The sequence below is a fragment of the Cetorhinus maximus genome, chromosome 10 (genome assembly GCF_964194155.1).
Source record: "Cetorhinus maximus chromosome 10, sCetMax3.hap1.1, whole genome shotgun sequence".
In the NCBI taxonomy this organism is placed as follows: Eukaryota; Metazoa; Chordata; class Chondrichthyes; order Lamniformes; family Cetorhinidae; genus Cetorhinus; species Cetorhinus maximus.
In genome coordinates, this window is record NC_135888.1 from 101,682,283 (window position 1) to 101,694,871 (window position 12,589).

Genomic DNA, 12,589 nt, shown 5'->3' on the forward strand with positions numbered 1-12,589 from the left:
ACCTGCTGAGTTTTTCCAGCGCATATTATTTTATTTCGGTTTTCTACTTGTTCTGTTAATTTTTCCTCCAGCGATTGGAAATATTAAGCACCATCTCTACTAATATCCCTACATCTCTTCCAACATTAACCGTGACATTAAAAAACATGCCATTCTTTAGTTGGTCTATTTGAATATATTTTTGAGATCAATGCCTCTACAGATTCGACTAAGCCTCCTCTCACCAGCTCATATTGTCTGAAAAATTATCCTATTTGCATTGATCTTCATCAAAGTTGCAGATATAAATTAGTAACATAGGACCCCAATTCATATCCGTAGGGAACTCTATATAACAGTTAATCCAACATTAGTTCTCCAACACATACTTGTTCCTTCCTATCTTTCCAATTTCTTGTCCATTCACATCTCTTAACTTGAATTTGCATCTTTTTTAAGATGAAGTAGCAACTTTTCATGCGGATCTTTAAAGGTATGAGCGGTTTTGATAGAGTAAATAATGAGAAACTGTTTCCACTGGGAAGTGGGTTGATAATTAAAAGATATAGATTTAAGATAATTAGCAAAAGAACTAGAAGGAAGATGTTGAGATTTCTTTTTATGCAGTGAGTTGTTATTGTTAATAGGATCCAAGCCAGTTGGTGAAGCTGAAACCAAGACACAAAGCTTCTTTTTATTAAGAGAGTTTATTGACTTGTTCAGTCTCACAGCTCTCCTCCCACACAACCCAGTATCTCAGCTATGCCCAATCTCTATTTGCTCAAAGACAATTAATACCCATCACCTATTTCTCTTAACTGTAACAATGTAATTAACAAACCTTAGCAATGTCATCTGACAAGACATTAACAGCTATGATCAGGGATGCACTGCCTGAAAGATGGTTGAAACAGAGTCAATGATCATTTTCAAAAGGAATTTAGGTAAGTACTTGAAAAGGAAAAATTTGTTATAACACTTCCTCAAGGTTGGTCAGGCAGGTTCATATCTTTCTGAAGCCATGTTTGATGTAATTAGACTATAAACAAATACATAATCCTCAAGTTTACCCAATAATCCAATACAGACATTAGATTATGTTATCTGTAATTGCCTGTGTCTGTTTATCACCCATTTTTAAAACGGGTACCACATTAATTCATCTCCAACCACACAGAAGCTCTATAATGTCCCCTATTTCTTTACCAAAGCCATTTACACTCTTGCCTCTCTTAGTGCATTTGGATCAATACCTGAGAATTTGTTTGTTTTCAGTCATTTTAGGACCTCCGTCCTAAATGGTGAGTTATTAAACCTGGTTGGATTATCTATGATTATGCAGAGCATGCTACTAGTGTTGACTCCAGTGAACACTTGGAGATAGTAATCTATATTTTATATTCACATGCACTTCCACTGTGAGCATCCTTTAATACTATTACCACTTTTTTGACTGCCCTCCTACTCTTAATGCACTATAAGAATTTGGTGTGTTCAGCAACTGAAACTATGTTAATTTCAAGATTATTTTCATCTCTAAGCAGTCTTTTAATACCCTTCTGAATGTTCATAAATTTTCACAATGTCCCTCTGACCTTCCTTCCTGCAATATCTGCTACAGGGTGAATGTGATTTCCTCAGACAGAATTCCAGGATGCCCTCATTAAAAATAAGAATCATAATAAATGGCATGATTCATAATTAAGGAACCATGCTGAGTTTGTTTCCTACCTGTGAGTAACCTGGTATCAAGGACGCTTTATGAGCTGAACAATTAATTATATGGCACTGGGTAGAAATTAGCATACCCTGAACTTTAACACAAATATGGTATGTTTGCACACAGTCCTGTTCATTATAATTGTTGAAATCCTTCACATCTATGATTTAAAAATCACTACTATAATTGAATGTGTATTTCTAATTCCTGCTCGTAATAAAATACAGTAACTTCAACAATATTGATTTGCTGAGGATTAAAATAGTGAACTATTCCCAAGAGGAGAAAATATGTTATCATAGGCTCTGAAACAATGTTAACATAATTAAAAGCTTCTTGAAATATGTATACGTATTGTATCAGAAATATGCATATTACAATGATTTATAGATACTGGGTTTATCACACGAATGGAAAAGATCCATAAGTCACATCACAGACACAAATAACAAAAATCAATATTATGATACACTGCTATTGGTATAAATTATGTAATATTTTATATCCACTTAGCTGCAAAGATGGGTCTTAGCACGCAAGTAAAAAACTAATATCATTGATTGTGACGTAGACAAAGATTTCCTCAGACATGCCTGGTAGGTGAAGTAATACCAGCCTCATTCAGCAGATCCTACTCATCTAAAGGGGAACCGACTAGTGAAATAATTTACTAAGGCCATTAAAGCAGGCAGTATAGCGGGTTTCCAGAGACAATCAGACATATTTCTAAAATGGGAAATAATTAAGGACCACTGACAAATGGGTGGGATTAGCCAATCGAAGAAATGATGGGCTTATTGTACTTGAGAAAAACCAGCAGCACCAGATAACAGAGTTTCAACTTCTTCCTGCAGGGATTGGAATCTATAATAAACCCCTATACTAAATAAAAAAATTATTGTGAATAACCATATTGACAAAAAGGACAATCACTAATTTAGAATGCAAACCAACAAGGTTTATTGGACTATAAAGATTGATACTTATATTTCATTAATCGAGGCATGGCTCGATCCACAAGTTCAATGCATGTCAGTTTGTCATTCCTGTGGATCCCAGGACTTTTGGGGTCTTTTCTTCTTGGTTCCTTGATCCCGGTCTCTTTATTCATGACATCCTTCAAGATTTTAGCATATCCAACTTAACTCTAACATACATACAAAAACATTTGCAGATTTCAGATTTCAACTCTGGTGGATCATTTTCCAACCCACAGTTTCCAGTCCACCTTAACTGCTGAAACCGCACACTTCACAGCTGCCTGTTCTCTCTCCCTCTCTCTGGTAGAAACAGCTTTCTAACAAAGACTGTGCTTTTTCCAAGTGACTAAGACTGTACTTTACTACTGATTCTCCCAAGTTAGACTTAAACTGACTGAACGATTCCTCGGCAGTCAAGTTGTTATACATTTTCTATTTGCTCTCGAGGCAATCACTTTAGCCCTGACAATCCTGTCTTTACAGGATCCACTGATGTCAAATACTGGATTCTTACAGCAATCCTCAGCCATGTGACTGTTACTTTAGTCACTAACTAAGCCTAACACTGGGTGCTTATGACAACCTCCAGCTTGTGACAAATACCCGTTGACTGGCAATTTCCTACGCAAAAGCTAACTTCCTAGCATATGCCCTATTCCTGGTAAATGCCCTACTCCTAACTCCCTCTTCTGACAAATGCCCCACCATCTCACAGCAAGTGACCTGTGACAAATGCTAACCCTTGCCAAGACCTCAGTGATGCACCCTATTTTGATACCCTTTTTGCAGGTAACCTTGCAACATTTAGCCCAAGTATGTGCACCTGGGTCAACACAACTTGCGGCTTCTAACCTGTGAGGGACTAAGACCCCACACTGTATATTTTTATAAAATATATATAGATATGCTCATTGCTATTTCTAAATTTTTAAAAACTGAATAATGATCTTTAAAATGGCTAAAATTGTGTTTGTCTGTGATCCCAGAACAAAAGAAGTCACTTGGCAGTTTTAGGAAAACCAACACCTTGTTATCTCTGAGAAACCACTAACGAACCCCTGTGGACTGTACAGTCCAACTTCAAAGGGAGCTATACAAAGGCCACCTGCATTTAATAATCCAGGCTAACCAGAAGGAGATGGATCATCTGCTAAGGCAAAGGCCCCGCAACCTTCCTTTCAATTCCTAATGGCTGAGACATTTAACTGTTGTTGGAATCCAGTCAATGGATACACATCCTTTGTCAAAGATGGTGGAGAGGTGGGAGTCATGTGACATAGGCCAATGACTCATGGAACAAGTAATATTGCCTTGCTGAACTGAAAAGCTCAGTCTGCTGTTTACAATCTGGCTCACAGCCTCACAAAAAAGGAGCTTTGCCCGAGTTGAACACCTGGCCCCATCTACATTGCTTCTGTTGAAAGTTCTGTGCCATCGCCTACAAGACTGATTCATCTCTGCCTATTGCAACATGTTGAGTCCACACCGCCAGAAAAGTGAGTTCTACAACATCGGTTTCCAGCTCGCCGACCTCCGTGAAGGAACACCTCATTGGACTTTGATTCTGGACACTGGAACTCGTGAATCAATATTTATTTTCTCTGTGGGGTCTCTGTATTGTAAAACCTTCTTTTCTCTTTCCCTTTCTTTACTGTCTGAGTGTGGAGCAATGTTGCAACCCTCCTTTCACATTTTGAATGTGTGCAATAAATCCCATCTCGAGTTTGCTGTGGGGTTATTAACAGAAAATTAGATTGCACCAAAACCAAGGGGTTGGGAAGTATGCCACTGCTTATAAAGAGGGAAACAAATCAAATCACCTTTCTGTTTACAGACGGGTGGTGTGAGGAGAAATTAGTGTCATTTAAATGAACCCCCTTCCTGTCTGAAACAAACCCAATATCTTGACTGATCGGAAGAGCGCTACTAGCACCTCCTTAATTTGTATCTCTAACCAGAGGTCCTCGGCACGTTCTAGGCCCAAAGCCATTCTTCTAGCCCATCAGCTTTGCAGCCTTGGTGTCCCTTCTAACTGCTAACCTATAACTTATATCTTTGACCGGATGTCACAAAACATTAGTTTTATTATTATCATAATATTATTGTCGGGTTTTGTAAAGTAGGCTTATGTTGTGTGTATGTGTGTAGGTAGTCCTGTGTGTGACTGATGTAATTAAATTAGAGATGGATAGACTGCAAAGTTGGAATTATCAAAAGAGTTAGGTGTAAAAGGGCATGTGAAAGTTAATGAGTGAATTAGGGTAAAGTCTCAGCAGAAGGGGGTGAATGAAATTTGCATTTTAAGATGTGGAGAGGTGTTTGGTTTTCAAAGAGACATGGTAGGATGTTTACAATTAACAAGATAAATAAGACAGGTTATTACATTGATTTTTCCCAAAAGTGCTGGCCATAAAGACAGCATAAAAGATTTTTATATTATGGGAAAATTAAATTCCAAAGACATGTGGGAACAATGGGATTTACAGATTAAAAAGGAAGAAATATCTTTAAGGAAGGATGGAAGGCTGTGTGTGGGGTGGCTATGTAAGATCTGAAAGATACACTGTGTGAATAAGACTTGGGGAAATGCCTCTAGCCACTTTGCAGAAGTCTGCTGTTCCAGTAACCAAAGTTATGTTAAAAGCCTTTAAAATTCCACTTTTAAGTGGGTGCTTGTGGTAATCTTGCTGGATTGTCGCTATCAATTTAAAATCTATTTTGGACTGTTGCCTTAAAAGGGGTGTGTAGTTGGGAGTCTAGTTAACTAGGAATTTTTGGAATTGTTATAATATTAAGAACCGTGCATTTGTAATCTCGAGTATGTGTTTTATTCTTTTTTGCTAATAACTGTTTTAATTTAATTTTTAAAATCTCTAAAGGTGTTAGTGGACTCATTACTTCTGAATTCAGTGCACAAATATTCTCATAATAAATACAAATTGCTAAACCATTGTGATAGCGTGACCAAGTTTCCTTTGTGGATTTGGTCAGCCTGGCAAATAGCACCTGCCATACCATAACACCGGAGGCCCTGGAACATCCTGTCCTTAAGCCACTCTCATGATACATCAGCATTGTAGCTCTGGTTTCGCTTTACTAAGCTAGACTTTTTGGAGCTCGAAAGTGCAAAGGTGTCTTAGTTATAATTTCAGTTCACTCCAAAAGGACCCATGTGTACTTTCTTAAAGCTACATCACAGTATTTGACAGTTAAAGAGATGCCAACTTTAAGACTTTCTTAACAACATACCCCAAAATACATGAATCATCCCAATAATACATGCAAATTAAGACTTTGATCACTAAGCTTATGTACAGTTTGATAATTTAAGCCTTACTAATTACACAGGTGTGCCGAGGTGAAGTCTAACATTCCGAAGCTCCAACAAGTTATGTATATAGAACAGAGTGTAATTAATAATAACCAGCAATGACACAAGTCTGCAACTGCAAAAATAGTTTGGTTTTTGCCCTTCTTCTTTCTTCCAAAAGAACCTTCTAGGATTTACCTGATATATACAAATTCTCCCCTTCTGTGAGGTAGGGGGAGCTGCCTTTCAACCCGTACAGCTCCTTAGGATTGTTACAAGTTTCGTGGTCTTTTTCTATCCCTACAGTTTGCTGCCCGACATAGAGCCTTTTGAAGCAGTGATTCATTGATCTACAATAGAATTCCAATCTTTGACTTGATGTGTACATAACAATATGTAGAATACTTTATATTTTTTACATAATCAGGTCAGAATTAAAATGTTATCCTGGCTTCATAACCCTGAAGTATTTTTGATATATAGTTATGGTCTGAATGTGTGATGGCAATAGCAATGAGACTATCAGTGCTCACTGTTATTATTGGAGTAAATTTGACCCCAACTTCTGGCATCTGAATATATGTAGTTAAACGTGGAAATCCTGAATTGCTTCTTTACACTCCTTGCTGTAGAGACTCTGTGCTGGAAAAATACATGAAGAGTGTGAAGTTGTGGTACTTACCCAGTAGTTACCTACTAAACATGCCAGAAAAAATAAGGCTAATGAATTCAGGTATCAGTGAATTTTTACTGGCATATTAAGTCTTGATCGCTACCAAACAACCTCCCTGGCCCTGGAAAATTAATGTTTTAATTGTAGAGTCTCATTTCTTCAGAATTTAATTATTGTTAGAGATTTTAAAAAACTTTTTTTGTCTCTTATCTCTTTCTTAACCCTATATTTCTTTCCATTTCTTTATTTCACTTTTTTTAAGTGACAGGAAACAGAGATTAGTGTAAGTGGTTGTTTTTCAGGTAGGAGGAAGTTAGACAGTGGATCTCCTCAGGGCTCGGTACGAGGGCCACTGCTTTTCTCGATACACACTAATGACTTAGACTTGGGTCTACAGAGAACAAATTTATAGATGACACTAAACTTGGAAGTATTGTGAACTGTGAGGAAGCTAGTGATAGACTTCAAAAAGACATAAACAAGCTGGTGGAAAGGCAGATACATGAGCCCAGATCTTCCGAGCAGTGACAATGAAACACAGATTGCCAGTGCGCTTGTAAATTCCTCAACACTACACTGCTGCACATTTTTTCTGATGTCTTACGATTTCAGCTTTCATAGAAATGTGCAGCGCAGCATCCCTCAGGGAACTTCCTTCAGTAGTCAGGGGAAGATTGGACATGACCCCTTTTTATGGCACAAGCTGCTGTTTGGTAAGTTTAAAGGTCCAGTCTTTGAATGTTAGTGAATGGATGAGTGAATGGGTGAGTGGATGAATGGATGAGTCAGTGAACGGGAGGTGGGTAAGGGGGTTAACTGGGTAGGAGGGTGAACAAGGTGGGTAAGTGGGCAGGTGTGTAGGGGGTGAGGTGGGTTAGTGGGTAGATGCATTAAGTGGGTAGTGTAGGTAGCTTGGTGATCTGGGCAAGTTGAGTAGGTGAGAGAGCTGGGTAAGTAGGTGAGTGGGTAGTTGGATCGAGGTGTCGTCGGTTCTTGGAGGTAGTCAGGATAGGGGTTGTTAGTGCTCAGGAGGATAGTCGGTTCAAGTCGGGGTCAGTCGGGTGGTCGGGAGGGTAGTTGGGAGAGGCCGGCGGGATAGTCAGGTGGTTGGGAGGGATGGTCAGATTGGGAGGGTAGTCAAACTGGGTCAGGAGGGTGGTTGAGGGGGTAGTTAGCTTGTCGGGAGGATAGTCAGGTGTTGGGTGGTCGGGTGAATAGTCGGATGGTCAGGAGGGTTAGTCAATTTGGAGGGCTAGTTGTGTGGTCAGGGAGCAGTTGGGTTGGGCTAGTCAGGTGATCAGGAGGGGTAGTGAGGTTGGAGGGGTAGTTGGGTTGGGTCTAGGGGGTAATTTGGTCAGGTCAGGGGGATAGTCGGGTCGAGGGCGCAGTCAGGTGATTGGGGGGAGATAGTCAGGTGGTCGATTGGGGTGTCTGTTTTGGAGTTACCCAGGTGTTAGACTAGGTTTTAATCTGTCCAACATTTCCTGGGTAACTATTCAGGTGCATCGCATGGAAATGTCACAGAGAGCTCAGAGTCGGAGACATTCACAGGGGATCTCGGGGAGCAGGAGAATTGCCCATCAGAAGTTTAAACTTTCTGTGCAATTCTCACGTAGATCCACACGTCTGGACTTCCACAGGCTCCTGGCATGGATCTTCAGTTATACATCCAATCTCTAATGATCCAGAGACCGGAAGATTTGGCCCACCAACGGTGAAATTTAATGCATGAAGTGATAAATTTTTGACAAAAAGAATGAGGAGAGGCAATATAAAACAAAAGGCGCAAATCTAAAGGTGGGGGGGGGGGCGGGGGGCGGGGGGGGGTTGCAGGAACAGAGAAACCTGGGAGCATACGTGTACAAATTGTTGAAGGTGGCAGGGCAGTTTAAGAAAGCAGTTAATTAGTGTTTTATAAATAGAGGTATAGAGTACCAAAGCAAGGAAGTTATGATTATCCTTTGTAATACACTTGTTCAGCTAGAACTGAAGTATTGGCCCGGGTTTCGCCAAGTCATGACAATTTGAGAGCCCCTTAAAACTGGGGGTTAGGAGCCAATCTGGGATTCCCGCTCCCATTTCTGGCAATTTTTGGGAAAAAAGTGCAGGTAACCTGCCCGCAAACAGCACTCCCACCCTTGCCAGCACATTGTGGGTGTGTGCAGTTTAACCCCCACCCCCTGTGCAATTTTAGTAGAGTCAGGCCTCTTCATTAAGTCGACATGGTCCATGGCCTCTCAGTTTCAATAATTAGATGCTGTATTGTAAGTTAGATGTATTTTCACTGCAGTGATTGATTATAGGGCTCTGTCCTGCAAAGATAAGTTGACCATTACATTGTGTAAGTATCAAGATACATTAGAGTACTTTTGGGAAAAGTATTCCTATGTATCAAAAAAACTGAAGAAAACACTGCTTGGGATCTCCAATAATCTGAAGTGACATCCAGAGCCCGTTTATAATGAAAAAAAACTACAACAGCTTTCGAGACAGAAAGCCCCCACCTGCTCCTGGACTGCTTTGATGGAGCTGATTTGCTCTTTCAGAATTCAAAGAGATTTTTTTTTTGAAAAATGTACTTTATTCATAAAATATCTGGAAGAACATTACAAAACATTTCAAAATCACAAAAGTACAATCAGATTCAACTTCTACACATGGATCACTAGGTGCATCAATACAATCAATGAATATTACAATCATTTCAATATGGTCAATGCAGACAATCAGACAATGGTATTGGAGTTATCAACCTACATCATGTTGCGCTCTGAGGTGCTTCAATACAATTATAATACAATTAGTATTCAATGCAGACATTCATTTTGAGCTATACAGCCCGAGGGACTCTCAACAGTTCCCAGACCCTCGGTGCACTATGGCTGAAAGGTCTTAGACAGCGACCTTTCCCCATTGCGCCTTTGCGGCGGCTGCCCCAAGCTTTAGTGCAACGCTCAGCACGTAGTCCTGGACCTTGGAATGTGCCAGTTTGCAACACTCGGAATTCAAAGAGATAGCACAGACAGAAGGGGCCGACTGGATTGCTCTGCTGTAACAATTTTACGACTTTCACACCTAAATCTCCAAGTCACATTTACTTTTGTCTTCAATGCCTTAAATAGCAAATCTCTTTCAGACAATATTTATTTCCTGCTCAGAATCTGAGCTCCATGAGGCTAGGGTTTCTATCAATGTACACCGGCCTCTTTTAGTTTAACCCGCTCGAAACCCAAGCCGGGTTCATATTCAGAAGCCGTCAGGACGAATTCTCAAACTTAAATTGGCAGGCAGAGGCCGGCCCAGCGCTTTCAACTACTTTCAAAAACTCCTGCTCCCCACCCAGCCCGGCCAAGCAACCCCGAACCCCTCCTCCACCTGGCCCCGCCTCTCCACCGCTCCCGCACCTGGCCCCGCCCGCTCCTCCACCTGCCCCCGCCCCCTCCACCACCTGGCCCCACCCCTCCTCCGCTCCCGCACCTGGCCCCGCCCGCTCCTCCACCTGCCCCGCCCCCTCCACCACCTGGCCCCGCCCCCTCCACCACCTGGCCCCGCCCCTCCTCCGCACCCGCACCTGGCCCCGCCCCTCCTCCACCTGGCCCCGCCCCTCCTCCGCTCCCTCACCCGTTCCCCCCTCCTCCGCTCCCTCACCTGGCCCCACCCATCCCCCACCTGGCCCCGCCCCTCCTCCACCTGGCCCCACCCCCTCCTCCACCTGGCCCTGCCCCCCCTCCTCCGCTCCCTCACCCGGCCCCGCCCCCCTCCTCCATTCCCTCACGCTGCCCGGAGTCTCCCACGTGATTAATAATTAGCATCCACTGACGTTAGGGCAGCGCGCGGCAGACAGCGTCCGCTGATTGGCCCGTTCCAAGGAGGCCGCGCGAGCAATGGCGCCGATTGGCCGCTGCCTTGGAAAGCGGTCACAGGACGGGTAACCTTCATTCATTGACGTCGAAGGGAAGGGAAGTTGGGGGCAGTGCTGTAAAATGTCGTCGGTTTGGTGGATGTAACCTGCTAACTGCCTGTCCAGGTGATTTTAAACCTCTCCTCAGACATTACCAAAAAGTATTACACAGATGCAAAGTTATATTGAAGGGGGGCAGGAATGGGAAAAATGACTCCTGAACAACCTTCTACTAGTACATATGTGACAGTGGCTGGAGTAGAGCCAAAACTCTTGCAGAACCTGAAAATCAACATACACTAAGGAAGACCCTTGTGGAAGTGAGGCTACTGAATTCATATCTCAGTTCCATTGGAGAGACCAGACAAATAGATGAAATAAAGCTTGACACACTTGATTCCATCTTAGCAGATTTTATTGTCTCCATACGTAAAAAGAATGGGGATGAATTTGAACCCAGTTCATTACGAGGAATTTTGGGTAGTATTGACCGGTGGTTGCGACGTTACAAATATGGCCATTCCATCTTTCAAGGAACTGGAAACCAGTTCAAAAAAACAAAAGATGCTCTGAAGGCAAAGCAAAAGCAACTTAAGGAAGATGGCAAAGGAAATCGTCCAAACCGTACAGAAGCACCAACAGAGGAGGAATTAAATAAGTTGTATGACTGTGGAGCCATTGGTCTACATGATCCAGCTGCATTAATTCACATGCTTTTCTTCAATATCAGCATATACTTTGGTTTAAGTCCCAAGGAACAATATGATTTAAATTGGGGAGATGTCAAATTATGTATAGATTCGTCAGGGCTGGAATACCTTGAGTATTGGGAAAGGCAAACAAAATCTGGAACTGGGGATAATTTTCATGATGTATGTGCATTTCGGCTACGCATGCATACAAATTCTAACCCAGAACGAGATCCAATAAAAGCCTACAAAATGTATGCTGACCAGCGCCCTCCCGATATGCAAAATCCAGAATCTCCTTTCTATATTGCCCCAAACTACATGTACAATCCATCTTATTCGTTGTGGTATAGAAACATGAGAATTGGTAAGAACACCCTCCGAGCTATGGCAAAACTCATAAAACAAATGGACACCCTACCCAATGATAACCATTTCACTAACCATAGCCCAAATGAAGCATCAACTCAGGAACTCATGGAGACTCAAGTTCCTCCAATGGAGGTTCCTCAACTATCAGGTGATAGAAATCTTCGGAATACTAACTACTACTCAGAATTGTCTGATGGGAGAGAGCACATTCTGACTCGATCTGCACAGAATTTCAGCCTAAATGCTACAGTCAACCCTAATCTATATTATTACGAAAGTGCTGGGAATATGATTGGAAATTCTAACATAATTAACTTACAAGATGTTTCAAGTTCCAGCAATATATTTAAAAAAATCAAGGAAGAACCACAGAGCAGCAATTTGACTGATAAGCTGCAAGTGGAAAACCTTCCACTAATATCACAGGTCCATAAAGGAACAGTTGGAATCAGTTCATGTAACACATCAGACATTATGTCCAGTACAATTCAGTCTATCTTTGAGCTTCATAAATTACATGGTGACATTCATGTTCATATTCATGATAATCCGCCACAGAAACGTTTGAAATGCATCATCATCAGATCTGAATGTGATAAGTAAGCTTTCATTTCTTCTAAAAGACTACACTTTCAGAGTAAATACATGGACATGTTAACGTGATATTTTAATTTTGGAACTTAAATATTTCAATTTGGTATCTTATGTAGTTCTGTTAATTGTATTTATTTTGTTTCAAGATTTAACTTCTACCACATTGCCATGTTATTTTTTGCAACTACCAATTTGGCACTAGATTGTGTATACTGTATTATATATGGTAATGATTGAGATATTATATCAGGTACTTAAACACTAATTTGACTTGCTATTGTCTGATTCAGACTGCCTTTTGACTGTTGAGACTGATATTACATGACCAGGAAGGAAATCTTCTGGGATTGTTTATACAATTTAATGTAGAT